This window comes from Anthonomus grandis, chromosome 8 (genome assembly GCF_022605725.1).
Source record: "Anthonomus grandis grandis chromosome 8, icAntGran1.3, whole genome shotgun sequence".
Lineage (NCBI taxonomy): Eukaryota > Metazoa > Arthropoda > Insecta > Coleoptera > Curculionidae > Anthonomus > Anthonomus grandis.
Genome location: NC_065553.1, coordinates 18,408,563 through 18,433,997, shown reverse-complemented (window position 1 = coordinate 18,433,997; position 25,435 = coordinate 18,408,563). Strand labels below are relative to the sequence as shown.

Here is a 25,435-nt window from a genome sequence, read left to right as displayed (position 1 = left end):
CGTTCGCCAGATTTGACCCCCCTTGACTTTTTTTATGGGGATTTATAAAAGACAAAGTAATGGGTAGTGCACCTACAACTCCAGAGGACATGAAGAACAGGATTCGTTTTGCTTGTTCATTAGTGACACCAGCAATGTTACAGCGGGTACGAAACTCATGTCAAGAAAGGATAAGAAAGTGTTTGGAAGTCGAAGGCGGTCACTTCGAACAGCTCCTTAGGCATAATACATAAACGATAAATAGTTAAAAAGTAGGAAATAATTTATTTTTATTGTAGTAGAATATTCGAATTATTTTTAAATTTATTCAAAACATTTTTGATCATAATTCCGTAACCAGCAGAGCAATTTTAAAAATTTTCTGTAAACAGACTTCATATTTTATGTAGATTCGTATTTAAGAATAAAAAACACGTCATTCCATTTAAAATAAGGAAGTGACCCTCCCCCCCTCTTAGGGGGGTCACCCGGTATACTTGAAATGTCACCAAAATGTCAAAAAAAAATTTGCAGCCGTTTTTGACATATCGCATTGTAACACTTTAAAAAACTTACCCTGTATAAACAAGTTCGTGCTGATGAGTAGGTTATTCGGAAACTACAGTGTGTAATTATATGTTCGGACAAGTTCGGATGATTCCACTACATTATAATACCGCTTAAAACTTGACCGCCTACTGTAACTCATAGAAAACTCGAACCGCTCATATGTACCCAATGTAGCAGGAAAACTAGCCAGCCAACGGTCTGGTTAAACTAAACGTGACATCATGGACCGGCGGCGGCGCATGCCCGATTCGCTTACCGCAAACATGGCGATCCCGACAGCCTAAATATACGAAGTGCAAAAACAATCTCGAATTCTGAATTTTTGCAAAATAAAAATTGAACAATTCGGACGCCCCTTGGGGCCCACCACGCGAAAATAACGTGAGTGTCTTCGATTAATCGAGTTATTCCCGGTAAAAATTAAGTATAGCAACGATGCAGCAGAGTCCCGTGCCGTAATAAATACAGGGTCTCTATTTGACATTTAAATTTTCGTCGTCGTAGTTTGTTGTTTTTTTTTGTTTGTTTGTTTTTAAGTACCATCATTTAGCTCCTGATTTTAAATATATTAAATTTAACGATAATTTTTTGCTTTCTTACAGAGGTCCTTAATTTATAGGTTAAGTTTGTCTAGTATTATTTGCCTCTGTTCTATTGTTTATTAACGTTGCCTAGTAACCAATATTTGTTTATATAAATTAGGGAATTTAGATTTAAGTTAAGTTATCTAGGAAAAACTTTCATGGCAAGTAACCTGATAGTGAAACCAACTTGGATCACCTAAACTGGTAAGTTTCCTGTTATTTTTATTTTGTGATGATTGTGTTGATTTTTTTATTTCCCTACAAATTTTGGAATATTTCCATCAAACTTGTATGAGCGAGAACAGGTTTATTATCAATTAATTCATCAAACTTTATAGCTGTTTTCGAATCCTGGGGATTTATTTTCAGTTTGATTTGCCATAGTCGCTCTGTAGTTTAATTTAAGACCAGAGTAATTTCATTATTTCATGCCATAAAACTCAATTTTTAATAGCAATCATTTCACTATAAACTTATTGTATTAATAATTTATAACCCACCAATGATTTTCCTGCATGTTGCTTTACTGGAGATTTCATTATAGCAGTGAAAGTATCATAAAGAGTTTCACTTTTCCAGCAAAAGAGGGTGCTGGTTGAAGCTGTATTGATTTTCTACAATCCCTCTGTTTCTAGGGATTACCACCTATGGAGCTACATGCTCAGATGTAGAGTTAATGCTGTGAACATTAAATAAATGAGGGCATTAGGGATTCATGCTGGCATAAATATTCCCCTTTATGTAACTTTATGCTCCTATGAACTTATATTATAAGCTCTTAGAATAATGATATCACTGGGCAACATCTATTTATTAGAAAAAGCTTAGTAATACCTAAAACATAGATAATTTATTGGTATAATATATACAAATTCAATACTTATACAAGTCAATAAATGACAAAATAAAATTATGCAATATTGATAAATATTTATTTATTTATTTATTTACGGAATCCATTTACAAGTGTTACATAGCATACTCATACAAACATATATATTCAGATACAAAACTACCTATAAATCAATGAAAGGTGTAGATGAGTTAATTAATTAAAGCCCCTATGAAATAATATTCTTTAACTGCCCCTTAAAAGATGTAATCCTAGAGTCAAAAATGCTTATCTGTCCTGACAGACCATTAGCACTTCGAGCCATTCGTGTAATTAGCTCATTAATACCATAATTGGTATGGTGGAATGGGACTGAAAATATTTCTGATTGTCTATTCAATCTGGAAGGCACCCTAAGTTTAAAACGAGACAATAACTCGGCACAATCTATAGTAGCATTTAAAACCTTATGCATAAAACATAAGTTGAGTAATGTTCTTCGTGACTCTAATGTGGGTAGGTTCAGGTTATCCCTGACCCACTGATAGTAATACTCCTGTCTCCTGTAACTACATCTAAAAGCAGCCACCCTTAAAAATTTATTTTGAGTTTTTTCAATCTGCTCAATGTAGCAGTTATATGACGGAGACCACACAACCATTGGATAAAACCCAGCATTTTCTTTTAAAAGACAACCTCGAGTCAATAAATATTCCTAAGTCAGAAACCTCTGTTTTGACACCAATTGCTACATTATTTATTTTATAAAGAAAAGCAATAGGGTTTCTTTGCTTAGAAAAAGTAATCTTATGGCACTTATTGATATTAAGGGACATTAATTCAAGTGGCACCAATCAAAGAACAAATTAAGGTCTTTTTGCAGGAGCACAGCATCGGAAAGGGATGTGATAGGCCTAAATAGCTTCACATCATCAGCAAACATTAGCACACGACAATTTTCAAGTTTCCAAACTGAATCAATCAAAAAGAGGCAAAACAAAACAGGGCCTGAGTGAGAGCCCTGTGGCACCCCAGATGGCACCAAAATTTCAGAGGAACATATACCTCCAAGATTAACAATCTGGATTCTACCTCTGATGAATCCCAAGATTCACTGAAAAAAAGGCCCCACAATACCTAAAGCCCTAAGCTTCTGCAAGAGTATCCCATGGTTAACCCTATCAAAAGCCAAAAAGGAAAAATCTGTATATATTGAGTCAACCTGAAGTCCCTTCTCCAAGCTGCGGTAGAGGTAGTTGACATACAGCACCAAATTAGCATCAGTAGATCTGCCTTTCATAAATCCAAATTGCTCAGGATTAAATAAAGATTTAAAACTCCAGGCAATCCTATGACTGACCAGGCAGTCAAGCAGCTTTGGCAACTCAGGTTGGTTACACACAGCCCGATAAATGGAAATTTCATTTCTACTACCAGATTTAAAAATGGGTTTTAAAAAACTTCTCTTCCAGAGAGTGGGATAAGAACCAGTACCTAGAGATTTGTTAAAAATGAACAGTATTGGTTTCGTAAGAACACAAACACATTTCACCGGAATCCCATCTGGTCCAGAGCAGAGTTTATTCTTAGAGGACGTAATAACCTCATAAACATCCTGCGTTGACACAGTTAAATTGCTCAGACAAATTGATTTATCAAAATCAAAAGATGATATGTCATTGACTTGCTCATCCGAATAGACGGATGAAAAGTATTCTGCAAACATATCTGCAGTATCCGAGATATTCATACTAATCCTGTTATTGTATGTCATTCTGGAGGGAAGGCTAAAACCAGTTCTTTTATTTGGAATATATGACCAGAAGTACCTCGGATTGCTAGCGAGATTCATTTGCACCTTATTAATATATTGTTGATAGCACAACTCTCTTAAGTACTCACATTGATGTCTCAAAAATACAAATTCATCATATTCCTGCTGTTGACCACTAATTTTAAACTTTTTGTGAATTTGTTTCTTTCTTATGATCAAACTGCGAAGCTCTGAAGAAAACCATGGAAAACAAGAACTTTTGTACCTCTTTAGAGGAATAAACCTTTCCATTGAGGAGTAGATCACATTATAGAAAATTGAAACTATCAATAGATGTCTCTCCCAAAAACAATTGATTCCAGTCTATCCCAGCAAGACAATCGTTAATTGCTATGTAATCTCCCTTACCAAAATCATAAAAATATTCCTCATATATCATATCATCAGAATTTTCTGCACAACAAAGGTCAAAACTAATTGCTGTATGGTGCAAGCTATTCTCAAAAATCTTGTCTATTGCACGTTCGACATTAATTAAATCTGAGCTACTAAATACAAGATCCAAGGCAACCCCGTTGGTATTTAGAACCTCATTTACCTGAAAAAAGTTATAGAAGCTAAAGCAGTTGGCCAGAGAAAGCACAGACTCTCTGTCACTCTTCAGACAACCACCAACCACCAAACCAAGATCATCATTTTTTCATATAGCATGTGGTGAATTGTAATCACCTGCCAAGACAAATAAACTACTTGAATAAACTACTATTTAAAATAAAATTTGAAAACTTCAGGTGATGAAACACGCACTACAGCACAAGCACTACAGGTTAAAACTGGATCCAAGACACTCCTCAAATGAAAAGATACCTCTTGCTTCGTCCCTTGAACTGATTAAAGCTCAGAGATTTAATTCTAGCTAGGATTCAATCAAAGAATTTTACTGCTAAATATCTTTTGCTGGTCTTTCCAGACAACCAAAGTCAGGTACAAGATTACTATTTTTTCTTGTCGGGTAGGTCATAAGATCTTTATGAGAGTTGTATAGATTAAGATTTTGTTTAACATGCAATTGCATTGATTGCATTGCAAATGCATTGCATAATATACACACAGGGTAAGGTTAAAATGTTAAGACTTATAAAGGAACTATAAGTACAACAGTTCTCTCTATAGCCAATACCCGAGATTGTACAGATTCATTTTCTTTGTTGCCCAAATGCTTTCTTAATATGACAAGATTGACCCCAGACAAGAATAGAGTAAGTAAAAATGGAACATGCAAGTAACCAGGTACAACTTCATTGCTGTTCCTAAGAGTCAACTTAATACTTTGCAATTTTGAATTGTTTAAAGATAGAGGATTTGCTAAAAACCATTAAAATACGTTTATTTATTTTATTTATTTAGAAAATGTACAGTACAAACATGTGTATAATCCTTCACAAATTTGTTTCATGCAGAAGTTTATTATACATCATTCCTAATATTAAATTATGACACAAGTGAAATAATGTAGTAGTAGTAGTAGTAGTAGTTTATTGATGCGAGTAACCTTACAGTCTTACACAAGTCACAAAATTAAACCAATAAAAACAGTGTATGCAGAAGTTAAAAATACAGTTCAATAACAATTGAGAGATTTAAAGAAAAAAAAATTACATACCTATAAGTCATTACACAAATTTAAAATCAACAACTTAACAAAAAATTTAAAAAAAACAAGTACAAAATTATGACATCTTAACAAGAACATAAATGCTGTTGCTGAACAAAGTTATAATAGTAATAAAAAAGTACAATAAAATTTAACAAAAATCTGTCAAGATCTGAGCACATTTCTCATTCATTCAGAGATGTGAATATAAACTCATCAACAGAATAACAGTTGTGTTCTTGAAGAGTATGTCTTATGATTACTTTGAATTTTTTAGAAGATTGTTGGCGAGTAGAACATTGTTCTCTGTTGTAAAGACTAAGGGGCAGCGAATTATTCTTTGATTTTTGTAGTTTTAAATAATAATGTATTCCTCTAGCCTTACCTTACTAACAATATTGATTATTAATAACAAAATTTATATTCAATGATCACTGAGATAGTTTTACATTAACAATCCCCAAGATATACCCATTTGATCTGACAACACATCACAGAATATTCATGTTTTTTGAAATAAATATTTTGACCTGTTTAATATATTGATAATAATTTTTTAGCTCACTTATACTATTAGGTAGCAAATTATATATTTTTGGTGCAACTACAGATGCAAATCTCTGGTTACCATCAAACCTTCTAAAAGGGAAGATAAGCATGATCTACATGCTGTTTATTTTTATTCCTAAAACAATAAATATAATTGCTTTAAAAGTATAGACCTCTAACATTTGAAATGCTTTCATTGTATAGTTGATTTGTTGGATATAAATAATCTTAAATAGGTAATTCTGAATTACATTTAACTGACTGAGAGCATTATTGCAAAGTCCTCCCCCCCAGGCTATGATACCATATCTTAATATTGATTCCACTAATGATTTGTATATCATAGTTATAATTTTATAAGGTAATATATTTATTATCTGGTAAACTTTATGAATTAGACCTTTTAGTTTGTTTGTTACATCATGAATATGTTCCGACCATTTAATATGTTGATCTATAGTTATGCCCAGGTATTTAGTAAGTGACACCTCGTTGTTGTATTGGCTGGTTGAAGAGTAATTGAGTTGTAAGGTCTATTTGATTCAGTAAGGGAAAAAGCAAAACAGGATTAATAAATAATATGAACAAGAAAAAATAATAATAAATAACAAAAGCACTACACAACTATTTATCACTTTTCAAACACTTGTATCACATTCTTCAATTTTATATTCTCTATTTATTCATTATTTATATTCCTTTTGGATTTACAACATTTTTTCTCAATGCATGAACATGGTTTTGACTGGCTTATATATATATTTGGGGTAGCCTAAATTTACCTTGTGCAACATGGCTAATATTATGACCATGTTTTATGTTTTGTGTGAATATAAAACTATTTAAGAATAAAAATGCTTACGATATATTTTACACTTTTATAAGGTCAGACTGAAATTTTAAAATATAGATGTAAGATATTACTTTATATTATTTCAGGATCTAAGTAATGTACTATTATCTTAGTTTTTTATTACTGAGGGTAAATGATTAGCACTACATATCCATTATTATTTGTTTTTATGTAAGTAGTCAATATGGGGGATGTCAAGTAGGTAATTGTAGAATTCTAATCTATTCCTGGCATATAAAAAAAAATAATGTGTTAACAAAATATTAATCTCTGTAGTGTTCTACTGAAGCAGTTTAGACTGTAATGCAAGTAAGCATGCTATATCATTTGTCAAATACTACATCCAAAACAACAAGATCTTTACCATTTAAGGTACATTTAATTAATTATCTTATTAAAAAAAAAATTATGATATTAAAATATCTCAAAATTTGTATTTTTTTAATGTTCAAGCATTAGTTCATCTTGCAGTGGAGTAGTAAGTATGGGTAAATAACACTTTCAAGTCTTAAATTATCCCAATACCTTCGGACATAGATATGTCCATCCTCGGAGGTTAATGTCAAAACTCTTTGAGAATGTTTGAACAAATAAAAAGACAATTTTATGATACTTTATTCATTAACTTTTATATAATGATTTTCTTTTTGTAATGTTTTTTTTTGTTTAGTTTTCAGGTAAAAATTATTATCATAAGGCGCGGTAATCATTTAAATATAATACTATAAGCATCAACAAATAGTTAGTATTAAGAAGTGGTATATGCTGTATCCTAGAAAATATGTGGTATTCCTTATGACAATAAAGCATTTTCATTTATTATATTCATAAGTTTTTTAGTAGCAATGTAATAACTGAATCAATTGGTTGAGCCAGTTATGAATGATGTATAATAAATCGAGTATAAACATAAAATCCAACACATTAAAAATGAATGTCATGAATTAAAAAATATCAGTCAATATCAAAATGGCATTGGTGATTTACCAATGGTGTACAATGGTTTTTAATAAGTAACTCAAAATCTTCGTGTTCAATATATTACATGTGTATATCACGAATAAGTTGTATCAATATCAGAATGTTGGAATAATATTCTTGATTTTGGTTATTGAGAATTTTAAAGTTCAATGTTCTGTTATCACAGGCTAAGCTACTCCCACCTGGATCATGCTGTACACGACGAATTTGCTCGATAATACCCGAAAGACTGCGGAAAACGTTTTTTTTTTTTTTAATTTTAATTGTAAAAAAACTTGCATATATAGAGTTTGAAAAACAGTCTTCGACTAACCACAGTGGATTCCGTACTATCAATTTACAGACCAATATGCTACATAGAAAACAAGTCCTCAGACAAAAAAAAAATTACAATTACAATTTTAAAATATACACGCACATGAACCGTATATGAATTATTTATTATCTTTCCGTCATATTTACGATGGGAAATTCTTGCTATGACGCACGTACACGCGGTTTTACTTTGTTTGGCCGACGAAAAAAAAAATCATTCCCATCGCACAATAATTACTCGATTCAGGTTTGCACGATGCGATTCGATAACGCAGTAAGAAATCAAGCAGGAATATTAATGATGTAGGTAGATTTTATCAGGTTCACATAGGGAACATGATACGGTGTTTCATTAATATGGGAGTATTAAGGAATTATACTAGTTGATTTTTCTTAGCACTTTAGGTACATAACTATCGTAATCGTAAAAGGTAAAAAAGTATTATTTAAATTATGGTTCTTTAGACGAACAGTTCTCGTCTACATCTGCTCGTTGCGGGTGCCACCACAAAACACAAAAATATACAGAAGTGGTGGTTGCATACAAACTGATAGAAAGCCAGCGCCTAATTTCGGCGCTGAATACCGGCGCCGGTTTTCCCGCTTGTACGTTCATAAAGAAAGCTGGTTAACTGCTAGTATAAAGCCAAAAGTGAAGGTAAGATGTCCAGCTCATCCTACGATGACGAATTTGTGCTTTTGGAAAAAGTTTTTCTCCAAATACAAAGACGAAGGCAAGGAGTTCATCCCCTAAATAAGAAGCGAAAAGTTTATGGAGAATATGATCACCTATTTCTGACTTTGAAACAACATGAAGAACGGTTTTTTTCGTATATGAGAATGACATTAAATTATGTGTTGGGAAAACTGAGCAACGTCAATCATATCAAAAACATGGTGCAACTGGCACAAACAGCCAATTCTCCCCGAAGAAAGACTGGTGATTACTATTAGGTGAGTAAAAATTAATTTTTTATCAAATTAAATATAATTAATTGAACAAAAGTATAATTCTGAGGATAAGATTTAATTAGATACCCTGTTTATCTAAGGTTCAAGCAAATCGGTCGATAATTCTTGCTCCACAGCTGTCCCATGGATTGCAGTTGTATAATTTGCATGTAGAGCAAATGGATGCGTGAGTTGTGTACTATACGTGGATGAAGAAGAGCATGAACTTCCAGGATAAGGAGAAATTTGAGGAGTTGGTACAAAAGGTAACTCAAAACGTAAAGGTGACATAATACGCATATTCTTCGACAATTTGTTGAACGCGCCCTCTAAATGATAGTATTTTGTTAACTGGAATTTGTCGTACATAAGGAACAAAACAGATGTGATCATCATCCTCCTTCTCCATCACTCGTGGTCGCTTAGCCTTTTCTTGTAAATATTCCAATTTTTGTTTCTCAATTTTTATCATTTGTTCATTCCAACTTTCAGTTTCCCGTTTTCTTTTTTAATGCTTCTTGGCGTTCTGTTTTGTTTCCACCATTGTTTGCTTCGGCTTCATTTATTTAATTTGTTTTTGGGATAGCGTTATCTTCATTTTGCCATGTGTTTGTTTCGATATCTAAATTTTCATCTTGAACCTGGTCAATTTCTTCATTTGTGTGACTATTTGCGTTTTCGTCTTTCGGCATACTTTCTGCAGTTTGTATACTACAATTTCCACTAGAGACTCTGGCTTTTACTATGTCTTAAAAAAAAATGAGCGAATGAAAATATGGCCATTTTGATACGTAACTGGAGGGTACTGCATCCACTGACCGAGGTTTTGGAATTTTTCCTAACTCCACTGCAAACTGGTCACGCAAATACTTCCATTTTTTTCGTAACACATTTTCTGGAAAAAAAATTGCTTAAATTTTTGTGTTGGAATTGATTAACGTTTATTATTTGTTTCAGGTATTTAGCTACAGGGTGTTCATTTAAGTCTCTGGGATTTTCTTTTCGAATGGGAGCCTCGACTGTAGGGAATATTATAGCCGAAACTGTAGTAGTAATATGGCAAGAGTTACAGCCCGAACATACGCCTATTCCAACAAAAGACACTTTCAAAAAAATCTCAGAAAGAGTTTTACAATATATGGAACTTTCCCCACGTAATAGGTGCTATTGATGGAAAACACGTCCGTGTTATTTGTCCAAAAAATTCTGGATCTATGTTTTTTAACTATAAAAAATATTTCTCTGTTGTACTTCAAGGGATTTTAGACGCCGATTACAAAGTGATTGCTATAAATAGACGTAGGTGGTTATGGAAAGCAAAGTGACGGCGGCACTTTCCAATCCTCAGATTTCTATAAACTATTAACTACCAAGGAAATTGAAATACCTGAACCCTCTAATCTTCCAGGGACAAATACGAAGGCACCATATGTTTTTATAGGTGATGAAGCCTATCCACTTTTAGATTTTTTACTCAAACCTTACGGCGGAAAAAATTTGCCTCTGGATCATGAGTGCTTTAACAGCAGACTCTCCATCGAATGCACTTTTGGGATACTAACTGCAAAATGGCGTATCTTGTCCAAACCCATCGAAACGGATATACGTGTTGCTGACAATATTATTAAATGTATTTGTATTCTACATAACACGATTCTTAATAGAGAAGGTTTTGAGAGACACCTAACTAATGTAGAAATTGCGCAAAGAAATCATGAAAATCATGGTGCTGGGAGACCGCCAAATACAGCTAAAACAATTAGAGATATATTTACCCACTTTTTCTCTAACAATCGACTAAGTTATCGTAATTAAACAATGTAATCATATCCGTAATTTCTTCTTGTCTGGTTTGTGTATTTAAGTAATTATAGAGGTATCTATACTTACAGTATTGTAGTTTTTATTAAATAATGGAAATAAACAGGCTTTTATTATTAATAATAAAAACTTACCATTGCTCCCCATTTCAGCTGCTATCTCATTCCACAAACTTTGGGTCACGTTCCTATTGCTGTGAGACTTTAGCCGTTTGTTCCACAGCGCAGGTCTTGTACATACGGCAAATATTAAAATTTCGACATCCATTATTATAAAATAAATCAAAAACTCTACTAAAACCCCACGTCTGACTCTGATAATAAGCGTTAAGAATTAAAAATTCATTCCGGTAAAATAATCGGTGCCGATTCACGCTTGCAACAAGCTCCGGCCGGCTTTTTCTATGTGCGGGCAAATTTAAAAGTACACTTAATTATCGGCGCTTATAGGCGCCGACTGCCAGTAAGCAGGAAACCTGCTTTCTTTGTGTGTGTACACTCATACATGTGCTACAAAACTGACTAAGCATCATGTGCCCCTCTCTTGGCCTCGATGCAGAATCGAACTAACACGACGTGCTTACATATGCCAAGAGCAAGTAGAACCATAAAAACATTTAAGTAACCAACCTAAACTACAAAAAGAGCAAAACTTTATAAAAAATATAAACTTATTAAACTATTTCGATTTTCAAACCAATATAATTAAACAACAAAATTATCAGCTAAACGTAATTCATCCCTACTCTTCGCAACGACGTAGAACCGAAGAAACCCGATGGATAGGGGGTCAATCCAGATCACAAATAATGTCCAAAGCTGGTCTGGTTTTTTTATTAGGCATTAAATAATAAAATTGTTGAATATCTTAGAGAATAAATTGAGTAAACATATATATAACATGAGGTGGGCCATATATTGGTCCCATTTTAATTAGATTATTAAATAGACAAAAGCTGATTTTTTTTAACGAATTTCGCTTTATTTGATACAGTGTTTCTTCCGAGTAATTATGGAAAATGATTTCATTTAAATGTTGGCCACGGCTGGCAACACCAATTTTCAAGCAGTTTGTCCACTGTTTTCTGGTCAATTTGGGCAATTGCTGCACGAATATTCTGTTTCAAGTGATCAATTGGTTGGGGATTGTTGGCATAGACTGCACTCTTCAATGCACCCTACAGAAAAAAGTCTAGCGGCATCAAATCGCAGCTGATGCGATGCGAGCAGGCCAATGGACATCGCCGAAATGGCTAATCACATGGTTGTTGAATCTTGTGTGCAGGAGGTTGATGCTACGCTCGGCGGTATGACAAGTTGCGCCATCTTGTTGAAACCATAATTCGTCGAGATCGATATCTTCCAATTCTTGTCACAAGAAGTCAGTTATCATGTTGCGATAACGTTCACCATCTACTGTTATACGGCGCGACCTTATTTTCGAAAAAGAAAGGACCAATCACGCTACCACTTCAAAATCCACACCACACAGTGACTCGGGCTGGATGCATTGGCTTCTGTACGACGACGTGTAGATTGTCTGTTCTCCAAATTCTGCAATTTTGTTTGTTAACGTAGCCGCCGAGGTGAAAATGCGCTTCGTCAGAAAAGATGATTTTTCGTGCGAAATTTGGGTCATCGTTCAACTCATTTAAAGCCCACTCGGCGAATCGTAAACATTCTGGAGGGTCATTCGGTTTCAATTCCTAAATGAGTTGGATTTTGTACGCAAACATACCGAGGTCTTTGTGCAAAATCCCCCTCTCTCAACCCTCCCTCAACTGTTGATTTCTGCGCCGGGTCGATGGTTCTGAGGTTTTGACGAACACTTTTTGTCACTGCAGTGATTGCTTCAGCTGTACGCACCGGACGTGTATGCGGCACACGTCTGGCATCAATACGCACCAATTTTCCAATAGCACGCGGGCGCTTCATTTCTTCCAAATTTTGTACGCAATTTTCCGACTGTTTCACTCATGAGAGACCGACATTCAAAATAAGGTTTCAGTATTTCAAAGCGTTGTTCTAAAGAAAACCGATTAATATTTGTTCAGCGGAAGGTTAGAACTAACCTATAATCAACAACATATGGTTGACCACTATCGACAGGCTGTCAAAATCGGACCAATAGATAGCCCACCCTTTATAATTGTGTCAGTGTTTTCTCCATGCACTCGCCGCGGATGGAAGTATAAGACTGACCAGCTAAGCATCATTCATTGCAACACTCCTGCCAATGTAGCAGAATCGAAGAAGGAGCTCTCTGTTGTGTTCCAGGCTAAGAACAATGTCCAATGTCTGTCTTTGGTGTTTTTTACTGAGCAAATTATAACCGAAGAACCACTAATGCGTTTTTCTATTGGAAGGAAATTAATTATACGATAATAAATCCATTAAAAGTTTTATTGAAGCCAGCGTTATTTGATGCTCCAATATGCCATGGTAAAAATAAATTCAATATAAATGTTGGGGGGTAATCAAGACTTCGTACTGGACTGTAAACACTTATTTATTCTACTAAAATGGCCCGATAACGCAGAAGCGAAACCTGACCGTCCGCCATACTCTTTGCCGAAGAAAAAACCGTTTTTGCGACGTTGTCTCTCTTAAAAAAAACCTTGGGCGCTCAAATAATAAAATATATACTTGAACAAACACAATGCCGTTAGTGTTTCCTCCAAGCACTCGTTACAGCTGCCAATGTAAGACTGACATAACGCTTAACCGAACAACTGCGATATCACCCGAGTTCTACCGAACGACCCCTAGGAAGACGAAGAGTTGTTTTTTTATCAATTTCTGCTTTGGAGAGGCATTTTATTCATTTTCACCAGCTCCAAAAAAACCATTCAGATTATTTGCGGAGTTCAGACTGACCTCTCAGTTACATAATATTAAGCAATAACAAGCAGTAGTATCTTGTGCAATCATTCCTCTTTTATAGCATCAAAGTCGCTTCAATTCGCTTAATGTTGAATATATCTTCACCCCTATATAACCTAATAATTAACGTAATTGCTATCTGCAGAGCCCATAATGCCCTATCACATTTTAACAAAATGTATCATTACTACATAGAAGACCCGACCTTTTGATGGGCACGGGTCGCACATCCAGTGCAAATTAACGCGATTCTTTCGCTAATAATTTGCGCCTTTCGGGCGTTCGCTCTCTCAGCAGGAAGTTTCCTAATTGCATTTTCCAGGCCCTTATCAGGGGGCCCTTAATTAAATAGGGCCCGATCGAGCGTTGTTAGAATGCGCCGATGCTGCTACCTTAGGCTTTCAACGTAAGCGACACGACATGTTCAAACTTTTAACCAGAGTTTTACTTGCCGAGAACTCACTGGTGAATTGTTTTTGAAATTGAAGTGCAACGAGATGAGGTTCCGGATCAAGCACGTAGTAAAGTTAGTTTAGTGAAGCTTTCTGGATTATTTTAATTAGAATGTGGGAGGATAATTGCAGGATTAGTTAGGGTGTTTAAAGCCGGCTTACAAAATATGAAAATTGGGAAGTTGGGGCTGAAGCAAGCTGACTGAAGATGCGTAACTTTGTAAATTAATTTTAGTTCTCTATAGTCTTTTCCAGATTTTAATGTAATTTTTTTTTGTCTCTACTACTGGAAACTGACTGAAGACTGAATAGTCCTCAACTCCTTACCTTTTGGTCAATGTAACTGCTCTATTCTTCCCGAATAAGGAAACCTAGTGAGCTGTCTAAGTAGGCCGAGAAAGTGCTTAATGCGAAACAGAAATCTCTTCCGAAATACAATACAATTTTATTTAACATTTCCGTTCCGTCAAGTCGACATGTTTATAATGCTGTTATGAATATGTCGAAACACGAGCAACAAAGTTCTTCTAAAAGCTCAAAATGTATGTGCTTTGTCAAACTTTCTATAAACTCGAAATCGTATTGCTAAAAATAACACAACAACTAAAAAGTTTGCGATGGTAAGCCGTGGTTTGCATGCAAAATACAATTTCTGAGGGGTCTCGCTACCCCATTTCGAGATTTTTAAAATTGATTTGACGTGGTTAATTCCTTGGAAAATTATACACTTTCCTCGGAAAAGCTTTTCGATATAGTTGTGGCGACGATGTGGTAATATATTATGTAAATAAGTTTGCACGAATGATTACTTTGTTATTATTAAACTGAGTTTAGAATCTATATATATATATATATATATAGAATTTATATATATATACAAACTTCTAAAATTTAAATAATTTGCAATAACTTGCAACATTATGGACTAAAACAATACTTTAAGCGATTACATATTAAATAAAGCCAGATAGAAAGACGATAACTCTATAAACTTAACAGAAATTAAAAATAATAGGTACGTGCGAGTCTTAATTATAAAACATCATTATCAGTATAAAATTCATCCAAGAAGTAGCATAGTATGCTTTGGTCAATAAAATCTTTTTAACACTACGTGTAAATTACCTATTGTTCTCTATATTTTTGCATTTAAGAGGCAAGCAATTATAGATTTAGAGTATTTTGTAAGAGGTGATTTTGGAATGCACATACCCAAATCCTCACTATTGAACCTGGTAATATAAGCACTGTGATTATAATCATAAAGTCCCTTGTATATTTTGTCACCAACTCGACTGTTATCAAAATAAATAAGCAAGTCAAAGTGAGGATCCTTTCCCCAACAAACACGAGGCGACAATGATCTATAAAGCCTGTGCGACACAGATATCTCACCGCTTGCTCCTGCAGTACATAAGAGATTGTAGAATCTGAAGGCATGCATAACCCTAAAATTGAATTCCGTAGCGTAGTTGAGACTCCAGCAGGGCAAAATAAACATTTTTGCTGTTCTTTTGTCCTGTTCACAGTGGATCAATGTAATAGAATAAAAGGAAGAGGCCAATCTCCTCAACATGCAAATATGTGTTTCAAATTTCAGTTTTGAATCAATAAAAATGCCCAAAAACTTAGAGCAGCCTGTTTTACTTATGGATTCTCCACCATCAAATCATTTTTTTACTGTTTGAGTTTCTGTACTTATTGTCTGTTCCAGATATGGGTTGCCTGTTTTCAGCCAAAGTATTGTGGTGTCAACAGCAAGATAATATCTTTAATGTAGATAAGAAAGAGTAGTGGGCCATCCTTGGGGATCTGCCTCCTATTTGCCAGTTACGACTCAATCCAAGTCAAAGCACAACCTCTGAACCCATAGCAAGACAGTTTTGCAGCAGTATTCTGCGATCAACACGCAATCAAATGCCTTGGAAAAGTCACTGAACGCTGCTACAGCCATCTCAACTCTATTTTGACCTAAATAAAGCTCCTCTAGTAAATTGAACGCTGCATCTGTAGTATTTTTGTGGCTCTAAAAACTAAACAGGTTTTTGTTCAATAATTTATATTTTTCAAGGAAAGATGACATAAGGAAATGGGTCTAAAGCAAGACGGACCATGAGAATTCCCACCATTTAATATAGGTTTCACCACTGCTACAATCAAGCTGATGGGAAAAAATTCCCTGGACAAGGGAGGTATTTAAGAGGTCAGCAAACTCTTCAAGTGTAGAGTTGGGAAGATTAATAAAAAAAAATGTTGAAAAGCCATCAATATTTGCTGATTTCTTATTTTTAATGGTTTGCAATATACTTATAATTTTATTTACGTCAGTGTGGTGCAGGCAAAATGAGTTAGGCACAGCTACATGACCTAGATAATCCATAGAGTCAATATGTGTCCGTATATTTTTTTCCAGTGTCTCCGCTATTGTACAATAGAAAGTGTTAAAGCTGTCAGAATCCACAAAGTCGGGCAATCATTAGCCTTGGGGTGTTTTCCTCTCGAATTGTTTACTGTATTCCAAACCTCTTTCGATTTACATGTTGCATTATTAATTTTTTTTAACATTTTTTATAACCTTACAGCAGATTGATTTATACTTATTGAAGAAATCTTGATCCCATTTGTTACCCACAATTTTTTTCCTTTCCTTTATTGCTCGTAGTGGAAAATGTGTATTGAACAGATCAATCAATATAAGATTAAATTCGTTTAGTGGATCTGTGGTACTCTTCAACTGATTTGAAGTTATGAAGACATGTTTAGAACTATGTCACGTTATAAAGTTTGTGCAAAAAGTCTGGAAAACACCTTTTACAGGTAAACGAATTACCTGGTTGAAAAACGTTCGGACACCTCAATTCTGATTTATTTTTTGGCATGTTCTCAGGTTTCCGAAAAATGTACAGGACGCGTCAAAAAGACTGGGCAACTGTCATTTTTATTATTTGAAATAGAACACTCCATTTATGAATGCATATTTGGATACTATGATAAATTCTAAACACATTTCATGTAAAATACCCTATATTAATTTTGAGCTGTTTCCGAAATATCAACAATTAATAATAAATAATAATAATAATAAATATTTTTTATTTGCATAAAAGAAACAAAAAAAAATACAAGTTTACAAAATCTAGCAATAAATTTACGCAAATAAAAGGCCTACAAATTCAGAATTCTGCCATGGCAGATGTTTAAATTTTTTGTTAAATAACAAAAAATAGAAAAATTTTTGCAGACAATAAATAAATAAATAAAATGATCCCAATACCAAAAATTGTAATAAATTACTCAAGAAAACAACCATTCAAGTTAAAAAGTTAAAAAAAAAAGAACTTATTTTAAATTATATACCCTGCTGATTCATTAGATTTACAATCATCCTCCTACGAAAAGTATTACAAGAAATTAATAATTGGTCCGGATCCAAATTTAAAGAATTTATTTGATAAGCAAAATTGTAAGAAAATGATCGTTTAAATAACTGTGTTTTATGTCTCGGAATGAGAATAGTATTTCTTCTTAAATTTAAATGGTGTACATCATTTCTAAAAGTTATTTTTTAATAGAGATAGGGCGGACTACGATATATTAAAATTTTATAAAAAAATGTTAAAGAATGAGCAATTCTTCGATTATGCATATTAAGCCATCCAAGTTCGTGAAGTTTATGGGAAATGCGGTTTCTCCTACGAATGCCAAATATTAGTCGAATGCAAGAGTTTTGGAGCTTTTGCAGTCTACCCCTATCATCATAATCAAGACACCAGCCATACACTACATCACAGTAATTACATTGTGAAAGGACCAATGAATCACATAAAAGCTTCTTAATATCTTTACTTAAATAGTGTCTATGCAAATAAATTAATTTCAAAGCAAGATATGCCTTTTTAAGAATATTAGACACGTGATGTTTAAAACGAATATTATTATCTACTATAAGGCCCAAACTCTTACATTTGTCAACAACTGGAATTCTTTCGTCCCCCAATTTAATGTTTATACCATTTAAAATAGTATTTACATTAGTTCGATTACCTATGAACATTATAGATGACTTCGAAGGATTTAATTTTAATAAATGCTTTGAAGAAACATCACAAATAGCCTGTAAATCTTGATTAATTTTAAACTCAGCCATTTTAAAATCTCCTGGTAAAAATGAATAATATAACTGCGTGTCGTCTGCGTAAAAATGATGGGCACAATGCTTTAATTGAAGATAAAATCTAGACGTGTATGATAAAAAACAAGGGTCCTAAAATACTACCCTGAGGCACACCACTTTCAACTTCCAAAGGATCAGATATGTCGTTATCTATTTTAACACGTTGAATCCTATTATTTAAATAAGAGGCAATTAAATTAATAGCAACATGAGAAAAGAAAAATCGAAAATCAAAATTTATAAAAATTTTACCATGCCTTAAAATCTAAATTCAAAAAATCTAATTATTTAACTTTCGGTACTTTTTTGTGTCGCAGGTGGCAGGTGGGACGCTTTCACTTCGATTAATAGATTTAACGTCTTCGCTCAGTTCAGTATTGTTCGAAATGGCTCAATTAAATGAAAGAGACAAAACTACATTAAAAGGGTTATGGAGATTCTGTTAGACCATACGAAGAGGTCGCTTTATTTCCATATCAAAATCTAAGTACTTTATCAAGTGATCAAAAAAAATAGTAAAGAGGTTGGACGAAACTGGCAGCATTAAAGAAAGTACTGAATCTGGTCGGCCAACAAATGATGAAAGAAGTTTGGAAATTTTACAATATTTCGTTCAAAACCCCACAGGTCGTTGCGAAAAACCGCTTAGGAAATTGGCCTTGACAAATTCAGTCCTTATAAAATTCACTTGGTGTAAGAACTTTTGGAAGATATTTGTGACGGGAGGCTCGAATTTTGTGAAACAATCATGGCAAATTTGGAATTCACATAGTTGGTCCGTTCTTTATTGAGAAAACCTGACGTCCGTAAAGTATTTAGAAATGCTGCAAAACCGCATTGTTCCTGAAATTAGACGTTTGGCCGGTTCAAACAACAGACAAGTATGTTTTCAACAAGAGAAAGCTCCTCCGCGCTATAATCGAGAGGTGCGTGATTTAAATTTCAGTTTTCCAAATAAATGGATAAGCAGGGAGGTACCATAGAATTAGTCAGATACGTCTCGATATCTCTCCCCTTTAGATTACTTTTTTTAGGGCCATTTGGAAAATAGAGTCTTTGTCACTAAACCTGTAAATGATGATGCCGCGGAAGGTATGGCACTACAAATCAGCAGAGTGGAACCATCTTCGGGAATTTTATCGCTCATTCCCTTGGAAAGAAGTCTGCTTTAGAACCAATAACATCTCAGAATGTGCAAACCAAATTACAGAGACGATTTTGGCAGGAATGGAAGCTTATATCCCTTTTTCTGCTAAATGCGGATCAAACAACAAGCAATGGTTTCAACCTGAATTGCAAAAAGGCAGTAAACGCTAAAAACGCAGCATATCGCAAATGGCGTCAACATCCTTCCATTGAAAATCGGAGGAACTTTTTAGCCTCCAGAAATAGCTGCAAGCGAATTATTGATAAATGCAAAGAGAGTCACAACAACAGGATCAAAAACAAACTGCTAAACTGCCCAAATGGAACAAGATCTTTCTGGTCGGTATCGAAAGCCGTCAGTCAAGGATTTGCTAAGTCGGCCTTGCCACCCCTAACAGCAGATGATGGTTCTATCGCGGTAACAGCAAGGGAAAAATCTCTTCGCGTCCAATTCTACTCTGCACTCGCAAGGCAAAACACCGCCTAATTTGCCAAGGGTGAATTCATCGATGGGAGAAATTTCGTTTCCCCAACGAATTATAAATAAAATTATTCAAAGCGTAGACACCAACAAAGCTTCTGGACGCGATGGAATTCCAGCCCTAATACTAAAACGTTGTACAGACGAATTGACTCCTCCGTTATGTAGACTGTTCACGGCATCGTATAAGCAGGGCCAATTTCCAACAAGCTGGAAAACTGCTCGAGTGCAAGCTGTACCCAAAAAGGGTAAGAAGACGATGCCCTCCAATTACCGCCCGATTGAACTAGTTCCAGTAATATCAAAGATTATGGAGAAAGCAGTCAACCAACAACTGTTAAGATATCTGGAATCATCTGGACTAATCAGCGATCATCAATACGGCTTCCGAAAGCTTAGATCCACCGGCGATCTTCTGGCCTACGTCACACACTTGTGGACGGAGGCCATGGAGAAGCACGGCGAGTCCCGCTCAGTCGCTCTTGACATTTCCAAGGCATTTGACAGAGTGTGGCATGAGGGACTACTAACCAAGCTCTTCTCAATCGGCATACAAAACTCATTATTGAATTGGATCAAGTTTTCTTGAACAACGAACAATCCAAGTAGCCGTCGATGGATACCTCTCCGACAAATTTAACATTAACGCTGGAGTCCCTCAAGGATGCATTCTATCCCCCACCGTTTTCTTGGTATATATCAGCGATAACAATTTGGTCAATTTTAACGCTAAAAAAACGCAGGCTGCAGTATTTACGATGAAGACTAACCTTGATGGCCTGGAGCTGGTTATGGCAGGAAAAACATTGCCAATGACATCATCTTTACATCTTCTAGGAGTCGAGGTCACCAACAGTGTGTGGTCACAACAGTGGCATGACCACGTTGCCGAGGTCGCCAGGGCGGCTTCCAAAAAACTCGGAGTGCTTTTCAAAACGAAAAAACTGTATACACCAGAACAGCTGCTGACTCTTTATAAGGCTCAAATACGCCCTTCCCTCGAGTATTGCTCGCATGTCTGGAGCTCTGCACCCAAGCATAGTTTAAAGCTGGTAGATTCTATACAGAAGAGAGCTATTCGTCTTATCGACAGCCCAGAACTGACAAAGAGTCTGGATAGTTTGGAGCACAGGAGAAAGGTGGCTGATCGCTGTTTTTTCTACCGTTATTATCACGGTAAGTGCTCCTCTGAGCTGGCAGGCCTGATTCCACCCAGGGCTGTTCCGGCAAGAAGGATGCGTCTAGCAGTTGCGGCTCATCAACATCGAGTCCATTTGCCTACCCCAAGGACGTCGCTGTATCGGGACTCATTCATCTGGAGAACATCTTCTTTGAGGAACGGGCTTCCACCTCACATATTTTCCGACGCATACAACCTACAGCGATTCAAGATAAATGCCCACAAATATCTTCGCGCAATGACATAGGACTTTCCTCTTGTGCTTGTGTTTACCATAAAAAAAAAAAAAAAAAAAAAAAAAAAAAATATAGAGGACTTAAAACAACGCAATAGAAATGAAGCTGGCCAAATTACACAAAAAATTATATTATTGACAAATTTTGTTTCAAAATTGCGTATTATCAGGAAGGGCAAGGAAAGCATTTTGAACTTTTAATTAAATAGTTTTGCTTCGTACCAAGGTTTCTCTTACAATTCCTCTATTAAAAAAGGGCATTATTTGATCAACATTTTAAAACTAGAAATTCGTTTTTTTTAAGCTTCAGTTAAATCTAAAGTTATTGTTAAACGGTAGGTTATGAAAAACTAAGATAGGAAAGTGCAACCCGTATTTCTCCAAGTTAAATCATTTACAGCCTGGAAAGTCTTTAAAAATTTTGATTTTCAATTGTTGATATTTCAAAAATAGCTCAATATTGGCATAGGGATATACATGAGATGTGTTTAGAATATATAACAGTAAATGGGATGTTCTGAAAATCTGCAAAAAAATAAGAGAACTGATGTGTCCGACTGTGTTTTAACCACATAATTCGTTTCCCTGTAAAACGTATTTTTTCCAGACTTTTTGGATGCACTATATAGTATTGTTCAGTGGTGCTCCAGGTAGAAGAGGTGAAAACTTCTTATTTACAGTTTGTTGTTTCTTAAAGAAACTTCATGTACAACAAAATGGAAGTAGGGCCGGTAATAAGTTTTCAGTCCATTAGACACTTCGTCCTTAAAACCACAAACCGCTAAATGAGGAGTGTTTTAGTTGAGAAGTTGGGACACTTAATTGTCACATTCTGTAAACTGTGTTTATTAAGGAAACGAGGACCGCTAAACAGATCCAAGAAAGTTATCTCTTTCTGTCTCATGGAGGTCTTGCTAAAATTATTTTATTCATTTCGGTCTCATATAAAAGCTGAGTTTCTTCATCGAAAAAGTCTTTATATATTCTTGTAAATAGAATATGTTTAGAGTTATAGAGTAATTGTGGCAGATATTTGAAGAGACATGAAGTGAAATAAAGACATACTGGTTCAACTAGCGCAACAGAATCTATACACGATAGGTTTATTCACATTTAAGCCTTACAAAATCCCAATATTACTGCCAACAAGTAAGATTCAAGTGAGCATTCAGGAAATTTACAGGAACCAAGGCAAAACTGATCGTTTGGCTCAAGTTTCGATAGGTCTTCCGACTAATCTAGTTCCCATTGAAGGGTTTTTAGCAACAAACAAATATCGGGATCAAATTCTGGAATCCATTAAATCAAAGACCAGTGTTCCAGACAAGAGTTGCTGAACTGTATGTTACCTTTATCCACTAGACCAGTTTGATGTGTATATTATATTGTATTAAGGTTAGGTCATAATCATGATCATAAGGTTAGGTCTAAATCATAATAATAACAGAAAAGAACATCTTGATGACTGTCTGTAACGAGTGTTGCCTCCTCTATTCTGAAGACCAGCTTGACAGTTGATTGAACAGTAAAACGACAGCTTTTATGTCCTTCGAGTTTTAATTAGTCCATATTTGAACTACAACGGCTCTTGCAAACGCATTTAAATTATTGGGAAATTAGAGGGTTTGCTAGTTGATGTATCTTAAGCGTGTTCCAAATATTCTTAATTGGATTTAGATCTGGACGGTTCGCTTGCCCATCTATTACGATCTTCTCTAAAATAACCTTGAATAATTAGAGCAACATCTTGTGCGTTATTCTGGTGAAATAAAAAACCTTGACAAATGAAGAATCTATATGCCGATGTGCAGTTAATCTTTAGGTACATCCGTAAATAGTCGTGGTTTAAAAGTTACATTGAGCATACCTACCTCTTATTTGATTGTGTCTCGCTGAATTTTATAAACAACATCTTTGATATGTGCGAAACGTGATAAGTTTGAATTTCAATAAGTTAAAGAAAACTTGATATCATCAAAGGCTTGACTAACATTTAAACAGTTTGACCTTTAATGGATATATTACGTTTTTTTTTAATGCAACGAAATGAAGTAGAGAAGCAGAAGATGAAGAAAATTAACAATTTCCATAGTTTCGACATGATGGTTCGTATATATATAGAATCCCTTTTTATTTTTTCTTATAAATCCCGGTATATCCAGTTCATTAGCAATTTTAAATCGGTAATGATGCAGCAAACAATGGCCAAATAAAAATGCTCGCAATTTGCCCAGTTTCGTCACGAAAACACCCCGGCTAATAAATTTAAGGGAAGCAAGCGGTCGATCGAAATGTCATTAGCATATTTATGGGGTGTGGGATACATCATAAGCTTTTGTCCTTGTGTTTTTGGTCGCCCCAATAATTCCCCCTTGAGGTTTATGGACATTTATTCGGCACGTTTTGATGGTTTTATTAAAACGTTATGTGTTTTCGCCCATATTAATTTATCATCGACCCTGGTTTATTGTTAATTTAATGTTAAACGAATAGAGATAGAGTTTGTTGATTCATTGCTTAAGCTGACCCAATTATTATATTATTATTCTGAACTTTATTAGGACGTACAAACATGAGTATTTCAACAGCTAGAGTACAGAATTTGTTGATATTGTCATCACATGCAACTATCAAAAAGTGATATGAATAATGAAATAATGCTTTAAACGTTTTGGAGAGTTTCAGTTCCAGTATGGCCATGAGTTTCAAAGTTGTAGACAGACATCATTAATGTTAAGACCAGGATGAGATAAGATGCCCTAAAGCAAGAAGGAAGCAACAGTGACATTTAACCTATGTAAGTGTCCATCATTGAAAAAAAAACTAGACAAGCTATCCTTGAGACTGCCTCACTTTAAGGAGAAGATATGCAAAACGCATTCCTCAATGTACCCTTCAAAAGTTCGGATGTGATGAAAGAAATCTAAACAGATGAGATCCACAATAGACGAGTCAGTCGCAGTGGAGAACTTTCGAATTTAACCACTCACCTTTAACCTAATCTAACGAAGTTACAAATACTTCATAAAAAATGATTCTAGATGTATGAGCAGAGGCATTTGTAAAAAAAATAAGTCAGTTTCCAACGAATTCACCAGTGCCAACCGGCCATATAGGCTTTGGAAGTATACGTGTAGGCAGAATTGTAACTCATGTCTATAAGATGCCTCTCTAAGCCATATCTCAGTATTTACAACTTAGTCCTGGTTAAGAGTTATTACAGTTTTGAAGAAGAGTGTAGAGATTGGAGGGTTCTAAGGTTCCAGGTCTTTGAAGAAGTAGTGAAAAACATAAATTTCAATGAGATCTTTCAAAAAGGCGTGAGTGTCCTGAACCAAAGATAATTGTGGAATATATTATGAATTACAAGGAAATGTTAAAGATCTTCAAATATCTCGATCACTTTGGCCTTTAGCGATTAATGGTCCTATTCATTGGTTCCATCTTGTCATCTGACTGCGGGTTTAATGAGGTAGCTCTCGTTTTCTTGTTTCCAAGCGTCTTACAGATGTTTTGGAACAAGCTGGATTCGAAATGTTCGTTAAATCGGCAGATCGATTCTTTTATAAAGACGTTGGGGATAGTAGATGGTTCCTGGTTTGGTAGAGATTATGCCTCAAGTCATTTGCTGAAGTAGTCCATCACGACCACAATGTTCTTATTTTCTGGTTCTGATTCGGGAAACGGACCAGCAACGTCAAAAGCAATCCTTTCAAGGCGACTTCCCACGTGGTACTGGTGCATCAAATCCTTCAGCCTTCTCTGCGGCCTATTACTTGCCGCATATACAACGCATTTCATGCATTCGGTTCATTACGTTTGCCTTGCTATTGATCCAGGCTTATGAAAAATACAGTAATTCCAGCTGATCTGACTACCTACACGAAATATAAACGTATAGTAATATTTTCAGACAGACATTCCGATGCCTGGGCAACCTGAATTCTGCCAAGTTAAAGAGAGAAAAGCTGAAGATTCCAAGGAAGTTCCTGTGAATAGAGAATGACAAAATATCTACAAAA

At 35.0% G+C, this 25,435-nt stretch overlaps 2 protein-coding genes across 4 annotated transcripts in view; both read left to right on the top strand.

Moving 5' to 3' along the window:
• The first annotated feature begins 775 nt into the window (after window positions 1-775).
• LOC126740003 (neurocalcin homolog) overlaps window positions 776-25,435 on the top strand; it is a 185,589-nt gene continuing 160,929 nt past the window's right edge. The window contains exon 1 of one of the 3 annotated variants that reach the window (XM_050445853.1): window positions 776-930. The gene's annotated coding sequence lies outside the window, so the exon portion shown is untranslated. Of the gene's footprint in view, window positions 1,019-25,435 lie in introns of all 3 variants that reach the window. The other 2 variants (XM_050445854.1, XM_050445855.1) reach the window with 2 other exon arrangements.
• LOC126740004 (neuronal calcium sensor 2) overlaps window positions 1,067-25,435 on the top strand; it is a 164,480-nt gene continuing 140,111 nt past the window's right edge. Inside the window, exon 1 of the mRNA XM_050445857.1 lies at window positions 1,067-1,337. The gene's annotated coding sequence lies outside the window, so the exon portion shown is untranslated. The remainder of the gene's footprint in view (window positions 1,338-25,435) is intronic.